The sequence below is a fragment of the Phalacrocorax aristotelis genome, chromosome 4, assembly GCF_949628215.1.
Source record: "Phalacrocorax aristotelis chromosome 4, bGulAri2.1, whole genome shotgun sequence".
In the NCBI taxonomy this organism is placed as follows: Eukaryota; Metazoa; Chordata; class Aves; order Suliformes; family Phalacrocoracidae; genus Phalacrocorax; species Phalacrocorax aristotelis.
Window position 1 is genome coordinate 34577786 of NC_134279.1, and position 27610 is coordinate 34605395.

Consider the following 27610-nt stretch of genomic DNA (forward strand, 5'->3'; position numbering starts at 1 on the left):
CTCAAACGGCGGCCGGCTCCTAACTGGCGGTCAGGAGGATGTATTTCTTGGCATGGGGTTCGATATAGTGGTTTAAACCACTTGAGGAGAAGTGGTCTTACGGACGCACTTCAAACTGGTGAGGTACACGCTCCCAGCGCAGAAGCGATATGAGAAATCTGGCCATGTTTCAAGTCAGACACTTGGAAATCAGGTGTTGTTTTAGCCTTAATTTTTTTTTTTTTCTGGGCTTCAGTTGCCCGTATCTAAAATCAAAATTATATTGCTTCTTCATGTCATACAGTTACTGTAAAACTAAGCCATAAATGTTTCTACAGATGACTCCCGATTAGGCAGCACTAAGAAAAGCATATAAGGAAGTTAAATTCAGCTTCAGAGCAGGTGAATAAGGGACAGTAAATAAATAAAGTATGTGACCACAAATTAGATCAGGAAGAAACAACAAAACATTGAGTAATCCTAATGTTGAGCAATATCTGTGCTGACTCACTAAGCACTGTCTACCCTGTACACTTAATAAAGCAGATCATGCAGGTTGGAAAAAAAAAAAGGTATGCGGTCACGAAACTGAAAAGTATATCATAATATGTGAATACAAATGATTGTCTATGCGTTTCTTAGTGTTTCAGTGCTTGACTTGGAATCATTGTTCCTTACCAGAAGGTTTTTTCCCTGGGACATTTAGTGTTCAAGGGGTGTAATAGTTACACTTTAGAAGGATGTAAGGCCAGGGATAAAACTGTATGCGCAGCAGGACCATGTAACAGACAAGACAAACCTTCCACTCCAGGTACATGTTCTCAGAAGCCTCATGCTTCTGATGGCCTCTGCATGGGCGGATTGCATGCTAGTCGAAGGATCTCGCCTCACAAATTTCCGTGCAAGACCAGCGTGCCTTCTACAGGATGACCAGTTGGTTACGAATTTCCTCAGTGGTGCGCTGCCGCCACAGACTCGCGATAGGGGTGTTCTGCCAAGCTTCACCTGCAACAAAAACCACAAAAAAGAAGTTCCAGTGCAGAAAGTGTGAAGAACAGCAGAAGAGAGGGAAGACACTGGTGTGTGCATGAGAGAGAAAAAAGAACCTGCCATGTAAAACAAACAGTATGTGTTGTTTGTGTTCTGATTCTTCACTGGAGCCAAAAATGCAGCACCTGTCTTCAGCTCCTAAACTGCGCTAACCACAGAGTGACAAGGCCCATCCATTTTCCACTTCCTGAATATCTCCTTTTAATACTGTGTGTTTCACTACTGGGGAGGAAGGAAAGGAACCTTGCTATCATGTAAAATTACCAAGGAAGGAAAAACCAGTCGTATATCATAGAACATAATACAAATTCAAAGAGCCCAGAAAATAGAATTAGATTTCTTTTCGTTGTATTGATGAATTTAACACAGAGGCTTCCAAGCACATAAAACTGAAAAATACATTTGGAGAGATCTTAGGCCTAAGAAAAACATGCTGAACAGAGTAGTTCCAGTTATGACTAAGAAAACAATCCCCAAAATCTCAAATAATATAGTACGGAAGGATCACGAGTATTTAATGTTGATGATTGTCAGGAGTTCCTTAGCATTCACAATGAAAGTCCTACTTAAAAATGAAAGTGTAATACCTGAATTACATAAAGTGATGAAGTCTCTGAAGCAACCACTTGGCCGTATACTGAGCTCTGCCTGTGGGAAATGCATTTGGGCCAGGGACTGAGTTTCAGAGCTAGAGGAGCCATTCAAGAAATGCCTGGAACTGATCAAGGACAGGTTTCACCAAAAAGGAGGAGATCAAGCGATGGTACAATTCATATGTGGATACAGATTCAGGTGACAATAACCAACATACTCCTGGAAACAGTACTGGAAATGGTTTCCAATCAGTACTACTGGAAACAAGTAAAAATTCCCAGCATTTAAACGAAATTAAAATGCAAGGCAGCATCGCAGGAAATACCTGAATCATATTTCTGAAACATTTATTGCAAAAAACATTCAATAATGCACACTGCCTCCAAAAGGAGGTTGCTTACCAGTAGCTGGAGTTCTTCAGGGTATGTTTTCTGTAGGTGTACTCACACTGCCAGTGTACAAATGGCACAAGCATTCAAGCTTAGGGGTGTTTTTTAGGTTTTAAATGCCTGTAGACATGTAATGTATGTAGGGTAATGCACAGGGATGTGTAAGACCGTATGTTCACCTACTCTTCACTTCTCTCAGCTGCAAAATCTGATAATATGCAAGGACTCTAAGGGAGTAGAGACAGAGGGTGGATGTTTAGAGCTCCATTTCTTACAAGTGATTATTTTCTAGTGAGTGCTTGCCAGATGCACTCATCCATAATCTGACTGTGAGCTGTGTTTTGCTTCTAGTTTATGTTGGTATTTTCAAGTGATCAACAGCTTTAGGGTTTTCTGTCAAATGCAACAACACATCACTGGATTGATACCTGATAAAGGTGTGTAAAAAATGGAGGTACCTAGGAAGGAGGTAGGATTTAACATGTCTGCAGGAGATAGATGGGGCTCTGAAAGAGTGCTCAGCAGCAGCAGATCCACCTTAGTGATCCAGGAACAGATCCTGATGCAGCCCTTTATCTGGGTAGGCAGTTTCTAGGGGGAGGAGAGAGCTGTGCTTTTGGGTCTTTAGACGAGCAACAAAACCAGCTGTTGAAATAATCAGAAGAGCCACAGTTGCTGGCTGGTCTAATAATAGCCTAGGCCAGACATAGTAATTTGCGATAATTTGGCTCAGATTGGAACACACACACAAAAAAGACTTCTGGGTTCCCTGGCCCTGGGGAAGAAGGAAACAAAGAGTGGGAGGGGATGAACTGGACCCAACCATTTCAAGTGCAGCAGGAATTAAAGCCATGTGGGAAATTCTTTCCCCAAAGTCAAGGAACAAAGCTTCTCTTTTACTTTCCAGCAAATAAACTGATAGAAATTATCAAAAAGAAATAAAAGGAGAAGAAAAAGTGCATGTAGAAGCAAGTTGCAAAAGTTTTATTAAAACAAACAAAAGAGCACTTGCTGTAGTCTCAGGTAGTTGACAGGAACACATCGGCACGTGGCAAATGCTGCTCTAAAGCCCTTCATGAAGTACAATGTATTTGTGTCTTACAAGAAGGGTGAAGGAAAGTCACTGCATTCTTGTACTTCAGTGAGAATCTCTGCTGCGTACATGTGCGTAGGAATAAAAAGACTTTTGTATATTTTCGTAGCTACGCTTCTCCAAGAATACAAACCTCACTGTCTCAAAAAGTCTGCAATTTGGTTGTTAAAATCTGGAAATTTCTCACTGAAATGCTACTTTATCATATGCATCTTTGCTGTAATGTACATATTTGGAATGTCACAATGGCAGAGTAAGAGAAGGAAACAACTGAGCAAATGTGTCTCTGTACTCTCTGCTGAATGCTTACAATTAGTTGCCTTGGCAGTTATTATTTTTTAAGTATTTTGTTCTGATTTGCATCCCTGGAATTCCTACTTTGTTTGGCCCTGCAAAAAGACACTGTTTTTCAACAGAAAATATCAGCTCTATAGAACTGCTTAATTGAAGTCGCCCGTGTAGCCTCAATGTCTATTCAGGTTCTGCAAAGCAGCTGAAGCCTGCAATGAATGTATCAGTGTTTGGCCGAGATACAGGAGCCTCAGACCACAAAAGAATGCAGACAAAGGATTTTTAAAAAATGCAGAGGACGAAAAAGAGTGTTTTCAAAAGGGAAAATGTAGCCTTTGGACATGACAACATTATTTTTGTTCTGAGTAAAAATAACAAGGGTCTCGTTCAATAGACAAGTGACGTTGGCAATATAGCTAGTATAGGAAGCTGACATTGCTGAGGGCCAAGATCTGATAATTTGATCTCCATTTGTGTTCAGCTGGCCCAATGGGTTTTAGTGTAGTTGGAGAATGACGTATCAGGAGCCTGCAGGCTTCCTGAAATGTCTCCAGCTAAGTGCATGTTCCCCTTGCATTGTTACAACTGCTTGTGGCTCCCAGCGTATCGGCACGATGACAGTCTGAAGGTAGATGGCTCCATGATGAGTGAAGATGATTGAAATAGAAGATTATTGATTTCCTTGAATGAAGATCTTTCTTACTGAAACACTGGGAAATTACCTTCATGCACAACTAGGGATTTTGAGACTGCTCCCAAAAAATAGAGAAGGATCTCTGCATGAAAGCAGCAAATCTAGTAATTTCAAAAGACCAAAAATTGGCAGTCAGGTGGGGAAAACCTGTTCAGAGGGAGGCTCTTGCAGTTGCTAGTTTTAAAATTAGATTTACAAATACTTTTGTTACTTTTGCTGTTTCTGGCTTTTGTGGACTGAAAGCACCCTTTCCTCTCCTGTCCTCTTAAGAAACACCTCTTAACAGCATTTTTCTCCTTTATTATTATTAATACTCACAGGGTAAAAAATATATCTGTTTCTACTGCCTTCATCATGAAAGAGAATAAGGAAAAGAAGTAGCAAAAACGTGAGGAAATATGGAAGGGAAAAGAACTGGTTCACAGATAAATGCTTCTTAGAAAGAGAGGCTGTCAAGGGCAAATTGATTTGTAACTGGAGTCCTGAAGTATTAGTATTTACTCTATAACCACAGAGTTATCAGTGGACAGTGCTGATGTTGTGCTAAGTGAGCTGGCAACAGCGTGATGTAAGAAGTATTATCACATTGGACACATGTGAGTCTAATACCTAACAATATACAATGCTAGCCCCAGGATGAGAGTCCAGCTTTTCTGCCACAGTTTGCACTTCATTGGAAAGAGCTGACAAGGGAAAAACTTAGGGAAGATGGCAAACTGAGTCCTAAAGAATTTTCAAAAGGTGAAGCAGGGTCATAAATCTGTCCATTGCAGTAAATTTAGAAGTTTCTCACAGTACTGAAATTGGTTACAGATATGAGTAGTTCTGATTTTGTTTTCTTCTGTTCTTCTGCCATGCAATGCACATAAACTGCCTTTCGCTGGAAATATATATGACAAACGGGTGGATAATCTTCACAGCTCGATACAAAAGTTTGCAGTCTCCTGTTTTGTTCCCTGCTCCCCGCCCCACGGAATCACCTGTGAGCCGTCAGGTATTCTGTCATGTGTTTCTTGTGCTGAACACTGACACAGTTCACGTTTACCACAAGTGTTCACAAAGGTACGTTAATATTCAGCAATAGGATAATTCTGCAAATAAATAATTGTATGATAGTTACTAATTTGTGAGTTCAGTGCTGAAAAGTTTAATATTAATGAGGTCATAACAGTCTAGTTACATTAATGTGTTTGCCAATGGAAAAACACTTCTAAAGTGGAAGTTTTTCAAAAATTCAAAATAGACTATTACAAATAGAATATTACGAATTTCCAACTTTAAAAGAAAACTATTTTGATCTGTTACAGACATTATCTTTCAGTCATACATTCATCAACACACAGCTTCTTAAAACAATTTGTTGTTTAGGAAAGATAAAGAATGGCAAAACACTTTGATAGCTTTGATTGAGTACTTGGCTAGCACCCTTGACAAATTTTGGATTACACCTGCTTATTTTAGGCCAGACAGCCAAATGTGATGCAAGATAGAGCAGAGTTTCTCAGACATTTATTTTTCAATTTATCTGATAAGGAAGGAAGGGCCTGCATACCTCAGTAGCAATTAAGGGAAAAATAAAAATAATCTTAAATGATAGTATCAGTCCTGTCTTTTCCAATTTTATACCACAACCCTTACCCTAATCACCAAATGTCAATAGAGGAATAGATGATGACAAACATCCTCATTATCAAGGCTTCCATACTGGCTTTAAAGAGGCTTAAGACTTGACATCAACTAGGGGGTATATGTATTTCACACTCAAGCTTGCAAGAATCTATTTTGCTAGGCTTTTAGGGGCCCTGCACTCCAGTTACACCTACTTATTTATACAACTGTGGTTTCTGAGCTGACAACTCCCAGGTAATCAATGAGATACTCATACTCTTTAGGTAGAAGAAAAATTGAGCTGCAGAACTATTCTTTTTTTCTGACTCCCAGAAATAGTTTCATGTTATTAATACATTGTTACTACAAAGCATTCTGGTATTTTTAGTGTCAATGACCTCTTGCTAAACTCTTTGATGTTGAGTTTCGTTAGCAGTATAGGCCTTATCCTGCTTTTTTACCTCCTTATTACTTTACATATACATACATACATTCACTGGGTTCAGAATATTTTTCCGTATTCACCAAGTATAATCACAGGATTGTGTCATTCAAAGGAAAAAGATTCATGTTATTAAAAAACATACAAAGTTAAAGTTCATAATGTGATGGCACAACAGTAACGAAATTTCCTCAGGTTTAGTTACATAAGTGAAAACCAAATGCCTGCGAAAGGTATGGAGCTCCCAGTGAGGTCTGGACTGATGAAGGTTAACAGGATTTTCGCAAGATACTGTTGGCAAAATCCTGAGTCGGATGGGCATTTTCTCACAGAAAGCTCGCACCTGGCATCAGAGCTTTGCGCTAGCCAGTTTCTGAGTGAGATCCGTACACAACAGTTCTCAGCTGAAAACTGAAGCAACTTGGATTTTCCATAAGGCATGAGTTTCAAACATTTTTAGACTTCCCTCACACCTTCTTTTCTGCAGCATTTTACATCAGCACAGCCTCTCCTTCTCTTCGCCAATGTGTATATATTGTAACTCCTCTAGCCTGCCCCAAACCTCTGCCTTCCTCAGACTGCAGGTACTCATACTGTTTATTCTTCACAGTGTTTATTCCTTTACCCAGAAAGAAATTGCACTCTTTCCTCAGAGAGAAACAGCCCATTCAGTCCAAATCTTACAGCTGCTTTTTCCAATTTCATTAGCTCAAAGGAAATGCCACATTCTTCAAGGGGCTGCTGAGCAGAAAGCTTTAGGAGTGTGGAAAGTATGAAAGGCAGAGAAAAGCCTGGGTAGAATTTCCTGGGGTTTTACACTGTGGGAGGAGGTATGGGCTATTCCTCCTCTCTCCGGAAAGGGCCTACCTCCAATTTACATGGGTTTTAATTGTTTCCAAGGCCAGGAAGAGGCATCCAGGAATTAGTAGGGCAGAAAAGATTCCAGACACACTGGCCTGTGCTTTCTACACTCTGGTTGTTCCCATTGACTAAATTGTCTTTATGGACAAAATCTCCTAAACGCTTATCTCAGGGTAACTTTATCAGTTCTGGAACTGCTTCGCAGAAAGAAATCTCTTCTATCTACTGTGAACTCCCCTCCTCCTAATGCTGTCTAAATGCCAGAAGTTGTTTAAAGGATCTCTACAGTGTTCAATTCCCGATCAGTAAGAGTTCAATGGTCTGGAAAATAAGGAAGAGAGCGTCAGAATCAGTTTCAGGGATGCTTTCACAAAAAGCATGTGTTCAGCACTGTGCTGGAGCCAGGAACAACCTATCAGTCCTGACACAGCTCTCTCAGAGACAACTTTATTCCACAAAACCTTCAGGGTCGTACATAGCCTTTATATTCTGAAAATCTATGGATGTGGTCATGCCCTGAATTTGTATCTGGACAACATTTTCAGACTTCCTTTGAGTTGAGAGAAAACAAGTAAGACGTTCTGATTTAATTGAGAATATAATTTAAACACAGATTTTTATGTAGAATTCAGCTATGAAGTCTACAGTACACCCCCCTTTTGCCCAGATTGGAGGCATACATGTCAAGGAGGTAGGTTTGAGTTACTCTCTTCTCTGCGTTTCATCTGTACAGCAACATATGGAATTTTCTACTGTCGATAGCTCTGGCGTACACAATTATTATTGGCAAAGCAATGATTTAGGACTGAGAAAGGAGTGCAAAAATTTGCAAAAGGAGAATGTAAAATATGCAGATAAAACCTTGGTTCCATCTCACACAATTACAGGAAACACAGCCTTCTGAGGGGATTAATATGGGTTTATCGTTCAGTCCCAGGGCAAGACATTACGAACATTTATAGCAAAAGGAGAACATATATTGAGAATTTCTGGAATAAATTATCTCTTGTTACTCTGATGCTTACACTGGCTGAATGTTGATCTACTGCTGCAGCACTAAGGCTCATCCTTCTTTGGATCAGCACTAAAGAAAATGCATTAGTTTGACAGTTGTAGTAAATGAGCCTTTAGCTTTTTTCGTTTTTATTCATGGCTGGTTAGGTGTGCGGGTCACGTCCCAGCCTCATTAGTGAATGGTGGCAACGTAAGTCTGGTTATTAATTCTCCAGCTTGCAAGTTGTTAGCAACTGAAGCCCCATAATACTGACATAATGTTGGCTGAACCAGAGATTTCTGAGTCTAGCAGGACTTTTATTTTTGTTTTTTGATGGAAAATGTCTTGTTGAAAAAAAACACAACAAACTGCTTAGTACTAGACAGGTTCACATGTGCTAACATTACACTTGCTGTGTTAACAACTGGAAAAGTGAAATGCTTGAATGTTTCCATTCTGATTCTTTTTCTGGTATTTGTTCAAGACTTCTGAAAATCTACAGGCCCAATTTTTCTCTGGAGAGTTTAAAAAGAGATTTACTGAATGAAAACACTTAAATTACACTTCCTGTTCTCCCCAGGAAGTGAATTTTTGCCTGAGTGCAATGGTTCTTGCTAACTTAAAATACTAAAATATCTTGTATTTGCAAGATGTAATCTCCATCTTATTTACTCTGAAATACTTTGACCTTCTTAGTCTTCTACTAGCAGAAGTATCATATTCATTCTGCATCATTACCAGGTCAAAACTTTCAGGGGACAGCTGTAACTTTTCATGATTTACTAACGTATGACAAAATGATATTCAAAGGGGGCATGAGAAATGGAAAATCGTCACTGTTATGATATTTCTAATGTGCTTACAATCACAGTACCCTGGCATGTTAATGAAATTCACGGCAGCCTAATTCAATTCATACACTTTTTTTCATCTTTCTAATTACAACAGCACAACTTTTGTGTCACACATTTTCACGTGCTTGCGTATACATGATCATTCCTGCTTCTGTCAGCAACAAAGACACAATTCAGAGAAATAAGCTATGACTGACTTTTGGCCCTAGTAATACAATTAAAGCCCAGAATTATATAAAGCAAAACATTATGTTGCATGACAGGACAGCATCCGTTGTCTCCTGTAATTACTACTAAAATGTAGAGGGAATTTTGTATGCCATTTTCAAGACTCTTCATTATCTTATGAATGCTATTCATACATCTTTTTTTATCCTAAAGTTGGACCTCCCCCTTTCAAAACTCCTGTAAAATTAGCATTGTGGCTTACCTTTCAATTTAAAATTAAATTCTTGGAAAATCCAGTGAAATGAATCTCAAGCTATTCATGGTTACATATGTTGCTTTTCTTGCTGTAACTGTACTCTGAACCGTTGAGGGAAGGAATATTGAAATGTCAGCATGATTCTTGCCTATAAATAAAGAACAGGCATGTAGAGTGAGTGGTGTCAAGAGGGGAATGACAAATCATGTCCACATATAACCCTATATTTCTTGTGAATATCCCCCATACAACTCTATCCAATATTGACATGTAATTTCTGCAGTGTAATCCAAATCACGTTCAAAGGATGGACAATTTTTATTACCATTCATCCTTGTCAGGATCACTTGAACAGCGTGTGTAACTGAACTCTCCAAGAAGCAATCTTTTTCTGTGCGAAGTGATATCAGAATACAAACAGTGAGCCAAGAAGAAATAGGAAAAACAGAAGTTCACGGCACTCCTGAGAAAGAAAACTGAACAGATTCTGCTGAACCAAGTAAAAATGTTTAAAAATTATGCCCATTGAACTTAATTTTTGATTTGTCTAATGTCTTGTTTCCAGGCTCCTGGAAACAAGGAGTCACATGAATCTTTTTATGTTGAATATATTGACTAAAAGACCTCCCAGTTCTCATATGACCTCTGTCTTCAGTCAGCTTGGCTAATACACAGCTTATTTAAAGCAGGAAATTCTGAGGCTGTCAGAAGTATCACTTTTATTAAAGGCTAGTGAGGAATCAGGAGAAATGGTAAAATCAGAAGAAATGGTAGAATCAGAAACCATCTAGATGGACTATCTTGTAAGGCTTTTGATTGGTGAAGGATGGTGACATGATCATTAATGAGAACAAGCAGTTTTAAGGAACAGGGAGGCGGAAACAAGACAGCTAGGAAGCAAGGGGTAGCAGTAGAAAAGGGAGGGTCAGGACAAACTTGCAATACATTCTAGTTTATTTCTGGCTTCTACATGCACCAATCACCCGCCAGTCATCAATACCTTAATCCAGGAAATAAAAGGAATGAAAGGATACACTGAGATGTTTATTATTTCACAAAAATTCTGGCCTGACATTTGATATCACAGTACTTATGTTTGTGCTGTCAACTACACATTTGATTAATTCCTCACCTTTCTTCAAGTTTCATTACTCTTTTGTTGGCTACAATAAAAAGTTATGTTTAGATGCGTATTCTTTGCATAATAAATATTCTATCACATTTATAATGAGACTATATGGTCCACACTGACCCAGACTCTGATCACAGGGAAGTTTTGCATAGGTTTCACCACAGCCTCTGGTGTTATGCCTTCTGCATTTCTCCCATTATTTCTGGGAGCAAATTTAGTGATGAACTGGAACAGTGATGACAGAGCTGTATCAGCACTGTGCTTCCTGGCAAGTGAGCCTCAGAGCTCACTTAGGGCATCTCAATAAAAGTGAAGTAGTTCTTGTGGACTTTAAATGTCTTCACATGAGCTCTACCCACTTTATGACCATTAAGACAGTTGGAGTGTTCTGCAATTGGTGGAGTCCTTGTTGGTGGCAGTATAAAGGTATAAAGATTATAAAGGCTGTTTATTCAAAGGCCTCTTGCAAAACATGGCAAATGGGAGCTGTCAGAGCCAGATGGCAAATGGGAGCCAGTTCAGACTGCCAAGCAACCCAGAATCAGAGGAGAACAAAGACAGTTTCAAGCTAGTCTTGCTTATCTTCTCCTAAGGGTGTGAATTCAGTCCTCCTGCTTCTAGGCAGGCAGTGTAAAAATTCTCCTGTAGTCTTTCGGCTGCTGCATGGTTTACTTAATTTCTCAGGCTCCCTTCTATATCAGAATTGGATTTCCTCATTTTAAAAAAAAACAGCAGAAATATGAGTACTTTTCCCGTGTTGCAATCTGGCAGTGAGGATGGAACAGAGCTTGGCACAGGTATTTCTGTATGCCTGTTTTAATCTCTATTAGTAGATGAGGACACATACTCCAAAGAATTACAGTCAAAACAATGGAGTCTTTCTGCCAACTTCAGCTTGTTTTGGATCAGGCACATAAGTCCTCATAGCATCCACAAAACACATCCAATGTTGAAGCAATCCAATGGAAGAACTACGAATTTTCCAGACCTGCAGATTGATTTGATGAGATCACATTTATGGGGCAATAGTGCCATTCCATTTCAGTCCTTTGCCTCTCTTCTAACAAACAACAGTGCTACCAATTCTGCCAACTGTGGGAAATTCTGAGTTGTGAATATTTATCCATTAGGTTGTGAACAGAAAATATTAGAGAGTGAAGTTTCAAAAATCTGTGTTTTGAAGAGAAAGAAAAGAACACCCACATAATTTCATGGGAATTTGTTAAATATAAGACTGATGCGAAATCAAGCCAGCTTCCTGGAGCTGGTACTGTGAAAGTGGCTAGCTTTTTGAACCTTAGATTTAATATACTGCTCACAGAATTTATCACATTCAATTATTTTATGACAGCAGTATAACTTCATGTCTGTGTGTGACTGAGAGCTATACCAAAATGTGTTCCTGAAGTGTTGCATTGTATTGAGCAATTTTTCTCTTTACACTTCAATAAATTTACTCCTGTGTGTGTAGGGGCCACAAAATATCTTTTATAAATACGAGTATTGGAGATTCACCACTGTCTGAAGGTTGTACTAGATTCCATGCGTATTCAGGATAAGACTTTTGCTGTCAAGCCAACAGGAAAAGAAATGGTAGCTTAATAGACGTAACATGAAAAGAAATAGTACAAAGACTACAGATAATTAAACAAAGCAGGATATCAAGACAGAGGATTATTTCAATGCAAAACTTGATCTGACGTGAGAGAGGGCAGAGCACTGGATAGCTGAAGGATATTCAGTTAGTGGATACTAACTTTGGTATCTCTTAAGTTCTTGCTTTTAATTGGATCTGACCATGACCTCCACTGTTTTGCAAGGCTGGTAGAGGGTGTCTGCTCCTTCTAACCTGCTCATCCCTATGAAAACAGAATATTAGATGTGGTGCTTGAGGATATGGTTTAGTGGTGGACTTGGCAGTGATAGGGTAGCAGTTGGACTCGATGATCTTAAGGGTCTTTTCCAACCTTAACGATTCTATGATTCTATGATTCCTGAGGAAGAAGTGCTATGAGGAACTACATCTAGTGAAATAAAGTGATGAAGTGAGCTAGAGTACCTGGGCTAAAGAATTTATTGGTGTGATTATACTGACACAAAGAGCTTCCAACTCAGATTGGGCCCTTTTGTGTTGGGTACTGTATAAATGCACTGTTCCTACACTGAAAAGCTTACTGTCAAAACAAATATGGAAAAAAACGAATATGATACAATCTATGCCACCAAAAAAAAAGACAAAAGGAAGTAAATACAATGCATGTGGAAACTGAAATACAGAAAAGTGAAATGGCATTTCACCAGGGATGGCAGAAGCAGGTAATTAACTCTGTCTCTCTAGGGCTCTAACCTTGCTAGTTCAGTCATGCTACCCAAGGTCTTTAGTGGCAAGGGACAGGAAAACTGGGAAAACTACATTTGGGTCCTCTAGGCACTTTCTGTTTTGGAACATCAGGATTCCGGATATAACTAAATCACCTGGGCATCATGATAAAATAAATACACAGAATCTGTTTGACTGACTAATTTCCAGTAAATAGAACAAGAGGAAAGGAAGATAAAGTAAAAGCAGTTATTTATAGTTCCATGTCTTGACACTAAGGTTGATTAGATTTTATAGGCCTTTTCCCTTTGTGAATAATTTACATGCATGAGGAAGAAAAGGTCCCTTTCTCAGGATTAGGATCACTCAGTAGTATTAAGATGGTTTTACATTTCTAGAACACTGAGGGCATGTTATTCTGTATTAAAAAAACATCAGTTTTGGACACCTACTGTCCCGGAAGCAGAACCAGACCAGGAAGGTGAAAAGTATGTAACTAAATACAGGCCTGTTATATGATGCCATTGTAAAGACAAAGAAATGGTGGCATTTTGCGAATAATCATATTTGGAATTCAGCAGCATAAATAATCTTCTATACAGCCCTTTTGTAGCCCTATTACAGCTGTGTCTGGAATACACTGTACTAGCATTTCCAACCATTTAGGAAGACTGCAGGAGAAAAACAATGGTAAATGACAACAAAGTTATGCAAAAGTTTCAGGGGGAAAAAAAAACCCACACTTTGTACAAGCTGGATGTTTTTAGGATCTCCGTGTGAAGGAAATAATTCAGTTTATTACAGCAGCTCAAAAACTGCGTTGACTGTTACAGGATCTGGTCTGGTTTGCAGTTCAATTCACCATCTTAAATCAACAGTTAAATTAATTCTTGCAAACTACAGCTAACCTAGCTTTTGCTAGCTGTATGCCTCTGTATACATAGCTTGCTTGCGCATATACCTGACAAAGTGCCACCCAACAGAAAATTTGTTGATGTGTACTCACTGTCTACTGCTTTAAATCTCGCTCTTTAGCCTTGCTAGTAGACTTGAGTGTTTCAGCTGCATGTGTTAGGTGCCAAAAACTGCTGCACTGCAGCACTTGCTAGGTTTGTACATGGCACCGATCAGTACTCTGGGACCTTGGTGCTTCTGCTACAACAAATAAGCTACAGAGGAGGATCTTGCGCTGCCTGCACCATGCTTCAGGCAGCCTCCTTTCTTTTGCATTCTAGCCTCTAGCTGTTTGGTCAGCATCCCTGTTCTTTAAAAATACTTTTATTATATTTCAATATCGTCACTTGCAACTTCAGTGGATGGTTTTAAGCCACACCTCTTATGTTGCTCTTGCTTACACTGGCTGCTGTAGAAATACAGCTGCTGTAGAAATACTCTGGAAAATGAGGTCATTTTTTATCTCCTTTTGTACTAGTTTAGTTCCCATACCTAAGCTGTTTCTCATCCAACTTCTGAGCTCCTGCTTTATATTGTTTTATGATGTCCCCTTCTTTCTTAATCTGCTGCTCATAGTAAATTTTACTTGCAATATTCCTAAATGGGGGAGATTACTGGGGTATTCAGAGCTTCCTAATATATGTTACAGTTTGGTTGATTAGGGCATAGGCACTGTTACCTTCTTGGCAGAACTAATTAGCACTTTTAACAGCAGGTTCTGTTTAGAAACCAAAGGTGCCTCACGGCTGAACATCCTGGAAACTACTATTCTAAGAAGTTTTGTCCCTTGTCATAATATTAATCTACATTAACACAAAATACTAAAATGCTGAACAGATTCTCTGGAACAATGTTACTAACATGGCCAAAGGTCAGCACCTGTTTTAGTTTAAATCAATGATGACTGTACAATGGATTTTTATTTTACTAAGAGCAAGCTGATTAATTTTTAACAACCCTCCTTCCCCTCTGCCCTCCGGCAAACCCAGGAGTGCATACAGGAGAATATTCAAAGGAAAACACATATTAAAAATTTTGAGCTTGTTTTCAAGCTACTGGGCTTCTCTGGCCAATAAGACCTATTTTATTCACCTGAATTCATGAATTTCCTTTGCTTTGGACTTTAATGTTTCAGATTGCTTTCAAATGGTAGGCATTGTTTACTAAAAAATAGTATCATTTTGAAGCCCATACAATATTTTATGTAGTAACTGATGGCCACTGACAGTACATTAACCTGGGACTGTGTTCTTTACAAGTTAACATCTATGAGAAATTAGACCTCCATCAACCTTGGAGCTTTCCTCTTAGCTTGGGTGCACTAAAAATGAAGGCAGGAATGCATCTCAAGGTTGCTCTTATTCCACTTCCTGAATGGAAACATGCACAATTGCCCAGGGATGAGGAATTATACTACACATATATACAGTGCCATTCCCACCCTCTTCAACATGAGTTTTAGCTGTGAAAGGCTGTAGAACTCAAGCAAAGTGCTTACAGGTAGACAAATCTACAGCTTGCTCGTGGTACTTCAGAAGGCAGATCTGCTAAATTTCAATTCTCTCCACTTTCAGAAGCAGAGGTGAAACAGTGACTTACATAATAACTTACTAGGTAGCATATTCCGACCTTGCATAAGTGAAAAAAAATCTTAATAAAGGTTTAGATGCCCCTTTAATTCATTTGTAAACCACTGTGTATGGCTACATATAAGCCTCTACATTTAAAACACTTTAATTCACCTCCATGACTTAGTTAATGCACAGATGGAAAAACATCAAGACTACATCTTTATGAAGGGCACCAGGCATGTATCAGTCTAAGCATTTACTTGATTTCCTAGCAAGGGTATTTTGAAAGCATATCCTTTTGCTTTCTGGCATAAAAGACTGAATATTCTCTCATTTGAAAATACAATTCAAAATAGCATTATTCTAGACAGCCAGGGCAAGCAGCATAGTGGTAAATTACCTGTTAGGGTAATACAGTATGCACAGTAATAATGAACAAAAAGATAGTCTGCAATGTATTTAAGGTATCAGGCTGGTAGGTGTCTACAGGTGAAATGGTAGTCTTTTCCTTTGTTGTCTCTAAGTTAATCATACTCTTACTGTAGAACATGAAGCCCAGATGTTCTATCGCACATTCTCAGAAAACTCCTTCAGTATAGTTTACTTCAGTGGAACTAAAACTGTAGTTTATGCGTGTGGCCATAGAGCGGCAGCCTAGTAACAAAAAAAATAAAAAGGATGTACTTGATGTTCCAAGAAGTGGGTTTTTCCGAACGGTTTAAGATTGCAACAGGGTTCTAAACACTAGAGAGAAAAATGAATGAGGCGTGACTAGTCCCTGGAGAAAAAAAAAAAAATCTGGCCTTGATAAAAGCTCAATTCTAAGGGGAGGGAGAGGAAAGAGCTTGAAAATTAGATGGCAAAGGGGGTCAGATTACATGCCCGCATAAGCGAAGCTGATCAAAGAGTAAGAAAGGAAGGACTTGATTCATGTGTTAGAAATCAAATACTTTTTCTTCCCTTTGATACAGGCAGTTAGTATTTCCATCATCTATGTAAACTAGTGGACAGGATTACATTAATACAAGCTAATTTTTAGTTAAGTGGTTTCACAGACTTTTCATTGATAGAAATACAGCTCAAAAAGCCTCTGAATGTTCAACCAGTATTGCAAATCTAAAATGTCAAAGAACAGTGTATCATTGTTCTGCTGTTTGCCATAGAGGTTTATGTGTGAAATAAGAACAATTAGATCTCTCTGCATTAAGCTTTATTTTTATGTAGAATTAAGTGGGTTTAGCAGTTTCAAGCACACTTGAAACAGTAAGTAACATATCACTGAGCCTGAGCTTTCTTTGCATTTATGTAAATGCAAATCAGGATTAACTCCATTAACGCTGGTGGAGTTTTAACAGCATGAAATTAGTGTGAAAAAAGCATTAGCCACAGCAACTTTTAAAGAAGTTAGTTCCCAGTGCTACCAAATTACATAGCTCATTATCCTTAAAACCACAATTATTTTATATGAACCATTTGTAGTTTTGCTTCAAATAGCTGCAATTATCAAATTTAGTTATTATGCAATAAATATCTTCATGCTGGAATTCCTGATTTCTGTGTCTGTGATGTCCACATATTACTGATGTTCTTTGCAGGCCAGAAGTAATACAAAATTGAGAAAAATGGAGAGATAAATGCCAACCACTTAGTAATCAAATATAGGCTGCACTATACTTTCATGTGAACAACTTTCACTGCAGCAAGCCTGAAAATTACCTATCAAACTGAGCTGTAACTTGAAAACTGAAAAGCACCCTTGCACAAAGTTGAAGAAGCCTTTGCTGGCATACTTGGGTTCCTTCAAATTACCACATAGCCCTTTTACCCACACATATCCATCTGACTTATTTGGCTGACATTCAGTGCTTAAAGTAGGGAGAACTGGTAAACATAATTCTTCTCAGAGCTGTAACAATTGCTTTATACCGTCCATATTCTGTTCCTTTCTCATCTGCACCTGCTGCTTGCAATAAATTGCTGTTTCTAAAGGATGAAAAAGAAAGTAGGGACCTCCAACCTTCTCAGCTTCCTCCGGGACATCAAAACAGAGTCAACATCGTCTTTCCTTCAAGTTCTACTTTACTACCACTTAGCCTGTTAATACTTTCATGTTTTTAACGTGAAAAGAGATGGAAGTCAAGTACTCTGTAATGGCTCACACAGGTGGGTCTGTCCAGCCTGATATCCCATCCTCTGCAATACGTAATAATAATACACACTTACAGGAAGAGGATGAAAATAGCTTAATTAACCTCTCTCTACAGCAATAAGCAGTTCAGAAACTTTCTGAGCCAGAGAAGGTGGCAAGCGTACTTTTTGCAATATCAATTATAATCAATAGGACTTGTCCTCCATTTTGTTTACTCCCCTTTGAACCCATTTTTACTGTTGCCTTACAACCACAATGCTGGAACATTCAGTGATCTAGCAAGGCATTCTGACACCTCTTCCTAGGTTTCAGTTACTATCCCTCACACTACAACTACCTCCTTCTTACTTGCTACTTTAAACCTGCAACCAGATCACTTCACTGACAGCCTTCTAGGGCTTATCTTATGAGAATAATCATGCCACAGACTCTACTGTAGACTAAAATTAAGGGAATAAGCATTGAAAGGCCCTGACAGCTGCCTTTCCTAGGAAGCCAGGCATTGCAGCTGGGTGTACTTCTGGGCTCAGGAAGCTGTGATCAGTGGTACAAAATCCGACTAGCTGTCACTTACTAGCAGCACCTTCAGGCAGGGATGGATACTAGGGACAATACTGTCTAACACCTTTAATAAAAGACCTGGATGGTGGTATGGACTGCATGTGCAGCAAGTCTGTGAGGGATACCAAAGTGGGGGACACAGCTTTTACGCTGGAGGGCAGGGCTGCTATTCAGAAGGACCTCTGCATCCTGGATAAATGGGCTGATGGGAACTCATGATGTTTAACAAGGGCAAATGCCAAGTCCTGTGTCAGGTATGGAATAACTTCACACAACAGGGCAGGCTGGAAACCAGCTAAGTAGAAAGCAGCTCTGCAGAAAAGGACCTGGAGGTCCTGTTGGACAACCAGTTGAATGCAAGTCAGCAGTGTGTCCTTGGCTTCTATTGAGGGTCCAGAGTGGTAGGGCAAGAGGCAATGTGCACAAGTTAGAACACAGAAAACTCCCACTAGGTATCAGGAACAACTTTGTTACTATGAGGACAGTCAAATACTGGAACAAGGGCCCAGAGAAGTTGTAGCATCTCCATCCTTGGAAACATCTGAGGTTGGACTGGAAAAGGCCCCGAGCAACCTGATTTATTTGGCCCTGCTTCGAGCAGGGGCTTAGCCTAGGTGGCCTCCAGGGACACCTTCCAACATGAAGAAGGCAGGGAACTAGTTACCTTCCCAGAAGTGAGCAATTTCTGTCAAAAGAAGCCCTCTTTTGAGTTTCAGGCTCCAGCTAAGAACAGATTAACTACCATAAATTCTTTTCTTAAGTGCTTAGGACTCGTTACTGAAATAGTTTCACAGAAATCTGATTTTGCCAGTTAAAACAACCACGTACCATAAAACTATAGCACTTCAGCAGCACAATAATCTTCAGAAGAAGTATCTAAACTTCGGTTTTGTTTTCCTTCCTATTTTAATATTCATTTATTAGTATGTATTTCTGGCTATGTTTGCAACCCTGATAAGTAACTTCCATTTGAGTTTCTGGATTCCAGTCAAGGAAGTGAAACATTCTGGTTCATTCTGCCCCTTTTTACCTACAGCTGTATTCTACTTTCCCAGATGATTTTCATGGAGTTGGCAAGTTACATATGTCTGGCTGATTAAGAATTTATTTTGCACCTTTTTCAAAATTGTAACAGAGCATTTATTAACTTATCAGGTAGGAATACCAGCATAGGAATGCCTGCATAGGAATGCCTACTTTGTGACTGCTCTCCCAGGTTTATGGAGAGATTCGTGGAGTTTGAATCCTGAAGCATTATTGGATCACCTTGTCTTACTTTCTCTGCATCACAGCTATCCAATGCGTTTATCGCTTAGTTCATCAAAACAAGACAGGGAGGCACCTTGACTACAGTGTGTAAGGTCATATGTGTATTATCCAGTCCCACTCACACACACATGCACACAATGAATTATGTGTGTATATATATACACATTCATACTGTTCATATACATATATAGAGTAAGGTATCCTGGAGCCAAGAATAATGACCTAAAAGAAAAAACTTACAGCCTTAGGTTCTTAACTAACTACACCACAGATTTTCTTTTTAATAAGATACAGACTGATTCCATATTAGCTCTTTGAATATAATGGGATTCCTACTCATATGAATAATGCAGAATAGATGCTAGAGGACTTCAGACTTTAATACTAGTTAGCGTCATCATTTGGCAGGTGACATATTTCCCACAGGTCACACAAGTCTACATATTTATTCCTAGTGATTTCACTAATCTCTGCTCTGGAAAGCCAAGCTCTTCTACTAGAGCTTCTCCTCCCATCCGATGCAGATAACTCCAGCAATAAGCCTCTAGTGACTGGAACAGATGTTGCTGTTTATTTAATTTATTTATTTTACTAATGCACAGCTGCCAGGGCCAACAAATGAAAAACACTGAATTCCATCAGGGTTACAATTTCTAGAGACTACATGTTAAAGGACAGAGTCCCTAAAAATGATATTTTTTTTAAACAAGGGTGTCAAGCTTGACTTGAACAAATAATTCCTCGTGATAAAGAATCTCAAGACACTAGTATCTGGCAGCTTACATTCTGTAAATATACGAGTTCTTGGGTGTGCAAACTACAACTGATTTCTCAGAGACAAGTGCATACAACTCATGCTGTACAGCTAGGCCCGATTTCTTGAACTGTAACAGTCCAAGTTCAAAATTAATGATATTTAATTATCTAATCCAATCCTATGCATTGTTTTCTTTTCCTTTGTATAGGTAAATGGCAACCATATGCAAGTTTCCCTTAATGCAAGTAAAATACTACAGAATCTCATTTGAGGGAGAGAAATCTAAGGAAAACTAGGAAAAGCAAAACAACTCAACAGAAATACCCTAAAAAAGGCAGCTGAAAGACAAATTCTCTTAAATTATAATTCTGACTATTTCCGGTTCTCTATTTTGCCTTCAGCAAGTCAGTTAATGGCCAGATTTCCACAGTGGTGGCACTGCCTAACTTTCAGATGCTAGAGGGAAATTCATACCTATGTTACAGGTCCTTCATGGAGGGCATGGAGAGAAGCAAGCCCCTTACAAAGGCCATCCAAGAAGTCTCCACTGAGCAGGGAGCTGCTTAGAGCTAACAGCTTAGGGCTATGCAATACAGAGGAGTGTAGCTGCAACCCTGCCCTCTCTGGAGATTCAGTGTATGAATTGGAGCTACAAATGAAGATTTTCATTTAGCTAGCACCCAGAGTCTAGAAACTGCTCTTAGAAAGAACTGAAGGGAGCTGTCTTCAAAACACATCTGCTGAGGAGCTGCTGTTGGCCCTAGAAGTAGTCCATTAATAGATGATTTGCCTATAAAATAAAAGAGCATGGATTAATTTTAACTCAGTCAAAGAAATTCAAACTCACCTTTCCTTCCTTGCACCAATGTTTCTTACCCATCAATTTCTACAAAGTGGGAAACTAGGGAGTCTTTTGAAGCTGGGGTACTATGCTGCAAAGAGCACAAGCCTGGGAAGAGCAAGAAAGAGGAGCATGATTGTACCAGCTGGCAGCTAGGAACTAACTCTCAAACAGAGAGAAAGAGACTTGGAGCCTGGTCTTTGATCCTAATGCTGTCTTTGCATTTCATCCAATGATTTTTAAATGCAAAGGGTTCTGAGCACTTCTTACCTGCCAGATACTTTTCAAAAAGTCCCAACAGGATTTTATTTCAAAGAATTCAGGCACCTACTAATGTTGATATTGACCCCAAATCTCCAGTGGCCACTGACTTCTAATTCAGCAAATTGCTGAGGATTTCAGTAAAACTTCCTATTGAATGCCTTGCAGAACAGGAAGGACCTTAAAATATGGGGCTTTATACCTATGATCTTGCAGGAAGTCATACTGGTGGTTTTGTCTTGACTGTTCTCAGTTTCTTTCAGAGAGTCTCCAACTGCCCACTCTGAGAGCTTGAAGTAATTAATCTCACACAAAGATAGGCGCCCAGCTTTTCTCTTGCCCCGAGTATTTATTTGGCATAAATAAAATAATTTTTGGCAAAAAATAGAAAACAATTTTTCAAGAGATTAAGTAAAAACTTCTTTCAATTAACTATTTTATACTTATGGCTCTTAACAGGTAGCCATAAACTCTGACGAGAAGTTAAGCTACAATGTAAACCATTAAAAACAACTGAGTTTCCAGGAAATAAAAACCTTTTTCTGTACATTGTGTGCAATAAATGCACAGGGAAGCTCTCCTCCTTTGCAAGTCTTATTTCTGTCTCTTATTTTCTCTGTAGAAAGTAACACCTACTGATTCACAAAGTATCTGACAATGGTGAAGAATCACTTTATTCCAGACCTAAGCAAGGAACAAAAAAGGACACGCAGAGAAACAAAACACTACTAAGAATTACTCTCTGATTCACTATAGATTTTTCACCTAGCAGCTGAATGGTTCATCTCCTGTCTAGTATTGGTCCATTCAGAGGAAATCGGTATTCATATACTCACACAAGAATGCTACTTAACAATATTTCATTGTATTTTAAGTGGTATAAGGGAGAAATGCAGACTTATAAGATCTTTTGTTGCCCGTTTTGTCTCTGCATCTTCCGAGGCATGCAGCTGGACAGTAGCACTATTCGGAGACCAGTGGGCTTGTACAGTATGACATTTTCTTTTTCCCTCCCTCAGTAACAATTTCCAGCAGGTACAAATTCATGTTAGTCCAGGAAAGAAAAATAAATTCTAGTATGTCTGGTTTCACACCTGAAAGATAGGCTTCGTGCAACACAGACCACAGGATTTTCCCATCGCAGGCAACCTATTTCCTACTGTCAGTAGTTGGGCGATTAGAGGGTCTACCAAAAACATGGACTATTGGGAGGACAAAGTGGAAGGTTTTATGACAGCAGACAGAAGTGAAAACTGACAGAAGTGTGACTTTGGGAGGGCAATATAATGGTGAAAACTAGGGGGTATGTAATGAAAACAGGGAGAATACTGTGTAGCTATTAATAAGCAAGTGCTTTCTAAGGAACTTACATAGATCACATTGTAATTAGCTGGTAGGATGCCTTCTGTCTGAGCCAGTGTTCAATAGTGCTGTTGCAGTCTACTAAAATTTTCCCTACTGATGAACTGTTGACATTCTGGTTTTTTTAGAAATCAGAGATAATTAAATTATTAAATCCAGATTGTCAGAGGTGATTTTTGAGGGGGTAGGGGTAGAAAATGTGGATGTTTTTCCACTATTGACTATGATGTGACACGTGTGCAGGTTATAGGTTATGGAGGAGTAGCTTTGGCTCTGTTTGCTTAAATACTATGTTTGCTATAATAACAGTCTGTATAACCAGAAAAGCAGAATAATGCTGATAATGTAATTTTCATTAAGAAATGTATTATGTAGTTCTTGGCCAAAGCTCCCCCTGGACCTTGGAGTATAACTTGTAATTAGAAAAGGAAGACTGAGCCTTTAAAGACCCCACAGCTACTTGTCCTCTAGGGATATTTTTTTGTTAAATACCCTTCAGCTCTATTCTTAAGGTAAGCAGTTTGCTAGGGTCCAGACATAAATCTTTGCTGGCAGGGATGGTTTAGCAAATCTGAAAGAAACCTATGAGAGACTGAAAAATTTTCTATCCTGCAACTAGCTTGTGACTGCAGCAGCCTACAGAGAGGGAAGGAGGTTTTGTCTTGTTTCTGTGAGAAGGGAGGCTTTTTTTCCTTTCTTTTTTTTTTAAAAGCTATCAGTTGGCCACCTCCTCCTCCCCAAGAAGTATGCAGCTTGAAGGATTTACAGCACAAGTCCAGGGTTCAGCTCTGTGTTTTCAAAGCATATAGAGAAAAAGAGAATATCTGAAGAGGACAAAGGCAAGTTCTCAGATACTGCAGAGGATATATTATAGCATGTGCTTTAGACACATACTCTCACGCAAAAAAACCTCACAAACTATAGGATAGAGCACAATTGTTTCTGGATGCCTATCTGTTAAAAGAAATTTTTTGAATCATACTTTCAGCTTCACATATTCTTTATGCTAATTTATGGTGCCCCAGCTCATTCCTGCCCTCATGCCGCTCCCTCTCTGTTCCAGGGTAAGGATTTATGTGGTGGCAGGTGAACCAGATCAAAGAACCGATCCACGTTAAAGTTAACCATAAAAAAGTGGGGGTGGTATAATTTTAATCTGGATCACAGAACTGGTCTCATTTATTAAACAGCTGCATAGATTTTCTTTGACTGCATCAGGGAAGATGGAAGTATAGGGAGGGACAGAATGGGTGGAGGAAGGCAAAATTACTTCTTTTGATAGCAGTGCTGACCTGTGCCATTTTACAGCATATGAGAAACTACAGACCATGAGTAGACTGACTTTTGGAGCAGAGTGAATTAACTTATTCTCCAAATTAGTGTCAGGCCCTTACAATGTATCATAGATAACCAAATCTGGTTTTAAGGAGGAAAAAGTTTTGTTAAAGTGGCAGTGAACTTATTTTGGTTTGTCTCATAAATCACTAATTTATAATAGTCAAAGGTGACTCTTCTTAACTGAGTCCTGTTATATAACTTCTTTAACAAACTTTCTTTTGTTTAAAGAGTTGTCTTGAGACAGGTAAATCAATAAATACCGGTTAAGATAGATTATTAAATCTTTTCAGTTGTTTCTGTTCATCAAAGTACAGACATTTCAGAATTCATTATCTCTTTTTCTTGGCAACCTTAGGCTTCTTGTACTCATTGTATTGCTGAAGCACTTAATGGTAGCATATTAATTTCCAATCTGTATAAATATTTTTATTAGTTACCAGTCCAGCTCAGTGTCTGGATTCTATCCAGGTAAATATAACATTTATCTTTCACACACTAATGATTTCAGAATGATACTACATTGTGAGTTGTGTGTTGAAGCATAATATCTGCAAAACCATATCTCAAAAAAGCATGGGGACATCTTTGAACATTAAGGGATAAATGTGGTTTACACTGACCAGATGAAATATAATTTATGTAGAAATAAGCAATAATTTTTCATAAGCATTTGAAGTACAGTGCTTTTCTTTCTTAGTATGAAAGTTTTAGGGTATGTATAGAGAAAATTCTTAAAGGACATTTCTGATGATTTAAAGCAGAGTTTTCCTATCCCTCACAGAAGGTGTGGAAGAAAGGCTATGACATAGCATATAACGTGACTCAGAACACATACCCATATTCCTCTTCATTCTTAAATGGAACATGTTTATCCTCTAACACCTCTCCTGGAAATCAGGTCTCTTGCTTAGAAGCAAATATAGTATAGGTTCATTTTACTGAGATGATATCTAGATCACATCTAAGGAAAATATGTCTTAAACAGAATAGCTCAGGATTCAATTCATAGAGAGCATTCTGGTTTGTTTACAGTGACTTGGTTTAAATGAAACTATTTTTTAAATGAAACTATTTCGGTCTTACAGATTTTCTATTTGTAGTACACCTGCACCTTGTAATTGGAGAACGTAGTTAAATTCTTCACATAAAGCACACTTATTAATGGACAAATATACCTTTGAAATATGTAACATGAAAAAAATGGTATAGGAATTTACAGGAAAAGAGCTCTTCTAAAAGCTGTCTGTTTTACATATGTAGATACACTTGGTCACTGTTATCTGCAATACCTAAATATTTTCTGATGCTGCAGGCATGCCCCTGGGTCACAGAAAGCAGAAACTTTCTGGAATTTCTTTAGAAAGTCTGAGCTCTCCACCGAGTAAAACTGGTGACCAAAAGTATACGCATACATGTTGTTACATTCTCTAACTACTGTAAATAACAAACTTAGTTGTAATTATTGCTTAAACTTCACCGGGGCACTGCACAATTATATGGATGACACAACATTCAAGAATGGCAAATGCTGTTCATTAGATTTCATTGTTACCTATACTACTTGCAATTATCCTGTTGGTCAGTTGCGTTTGGGTTCAAGTGGTGTGCCTCTTACTCTTATACCTGGGTGAAGTATTTCTTTGTAGCCAAGAAAGCCTTCAGAACAAAGAGGGCCAGTAGGAGGATTAGTGGGAGCTTGTGATAAGCCATGTGTACACTTCCATCTCTTCTAACTCTGTGTGATAGAACAGCTTATCTAATGATTAAGAGATAGGGATGTAAAGGGACAGCTACCTTGGATTCAACCTATTATCACAGGATAAATAGTTATGGAGTGTTTTTAAAAAGCTTAGAGCAGCAACAGAAAGAATTGAAATAGATTATATCAGCATCCCTAACAGGCACTGCTTCAGAGGCTCACTCCTTAATGATCTGCTTATGATGAGATGTTTCACACAAAGGGCATCTTTCATCTGTGTGCTGCCTGGTCCATGCTTCTGAGTCCCAACAATTTAAACAGAAGTTTCCTCTCACTTTCTGCTAAAGTCCTCTAGACAATTTTACCAAATTCCCAAGCTGGCTTCTGCTCTGCCATCCCAGGCAGGCACTGAATGCCACCCACCTGCATACCCAGGCTCTACAGCAGCACACAGAAGCTGTTTCCCGACTGAACTGTAAGAAATACCAGATCTAATGTTGGAAAACACCTCTCCAACAGCAACATGCACACCCAGATATCTAGGCAACAGATTCTGAATTCAGACTATGAAGGGGATGACATTAGTAGATCTGCCAAGCACTTCTACCATAATGTTTGCAACAAAGAATTATGTGGAATAAATATTTCATCTTGCAGTTCTGAAAACAATATAAAACAGCATAAAAGGAAGTCTCTGGAAATGGCAGCCTTCCCCCTCCCCACCCCCTTAAAGCTTAGATTTAACTTCAATGTGTGTCATATTTTACAAGAGCCAGTGATTCTTCCAGTCCTTCTAAGTGGAGGATACTGACTTAAGTTAGATCAGTTTTATTTCTGACTAGATTTCTGGATGATGGTTTTGTCCTGGGTTGGGAAATCTTAACCCTGCCATACCTAGGAGTGAGTTAGTTTGTGTGGATCTAGTTAGTTAGCAATCTTAGTAAATTATTCTTTAATTACATGGAGCATTTGAAGAGAATGCTTCCTGAGCTCATAGAGAACACCATTACACTTGGTAAATTATATCATACATTTATTTAAATGAGCTGTTACCCTAATAGGCCAGCATCTATTCCTATTTTGAGTCATTAGCAAAATCACAATCAGTACCCTGACAGTCTAATTAATTTATTTGAAGCCATTTAAAAAAAAGAAGACACAATAGCAGAGTGAACCATGCTTAACTATTCACCACAGCAGTCTATCGCAGTTATAGCGAGGTGTTTAAAAATAGGAACTATACTGTTTGTATCATTAAGGAATTATCTCTAATTCTAATTTGTAAGTAATATGGGCTGGATTTAAAACGGCACTTCTGGTTTGTAGGTTTTCCACGTAGGAGAAACTGACGGCAGGAAGCTTTCCTAGCTATTCACAGGGGCTACGTGAGTAACCCTCCTCCAAGAGGGTCCGGGCAGGTGGTTCCCCACCTGTAACCCCCCACCACAGGCCGGCGCGCAGCTCACCGAGGAAAGAGGACTCGAAACGCTCCCGCCCGCAGAGAAACTCGCCCTGAGGAGCACGGGCATATTCTGCTGAGAGAGAACAACGCTCGTACGCCGCGGTATCATCTAAAGAAAACAAAATTAGTAATAATAACAATTTCAAATTTAAAAGGGGGGGTGTGTATAACAGTGCCACCTAGTGACTCGCCTAACTGGGGCCACCTTCTTGGTCTAAAACATAGGACCTATCCACCACACATTTTGAGTTTTTTCTTTTAAAACATTGATTTTATTTTTTTTTCTTTCCTCCAGGAGCGTGTTTCTTCCCAGGCCGAGACCTCCTCACCTGATAACCACAAGTATTACCTCAGAAAAGGCGGCACCGACCGACGCCCTCGTCGTTGGCGGCCCCGCTCGCCTCGGCGGGCGGCGAGGGCTACCGCCTTCTCCGCCCGCCGAGGCGAGCGGGGCCGCCCGCCAGGTCACGGCTCCTCCCCGCCTCTCTGACTCAGCGGCCGGTGCCGGGTTGGAGCCGCCCGCCGTGAGGGGAGGGTGGCGGGAAGATGCCCGCCCTGAGGGGACGGAGCCTCCGGGGCGCTCAGTGAGGGCGGGCTTGAGGGGGATCCCTCCCTCCTGAGGGATTAGCGCCCGTCTCGGCTGCCCTGTGGCTGACGGCGA

At 39.4% G+C, this 27610-nt stretch overlaps 1 long non-coding RNA gene across 1 annotated transcript; it reads right to left on the reverse strand.

Annotated features, from left to right (window-relative positions):
• Nucleotides 1-224: 224 nt before the first annotated feature.
• LOC142056329 (uncharacterized) lies at nucleotides 225-27389 on the reverse strand. Its single transcript, XR_012660290.1, has 4 exons — nucleotides 27299-27389; nucleotides 26954-27058; nucleotides 9280-9421; nucleotides 225-984 (listed from the first exon to the last, which is right to left on the reverse strand). It is a non-coding gene; the product is annotated as an uncharacterized LOC142056329 (long non-coding RNA).
• Nucleotides 27390-27610: the final 221 nt, after the last annotated feature.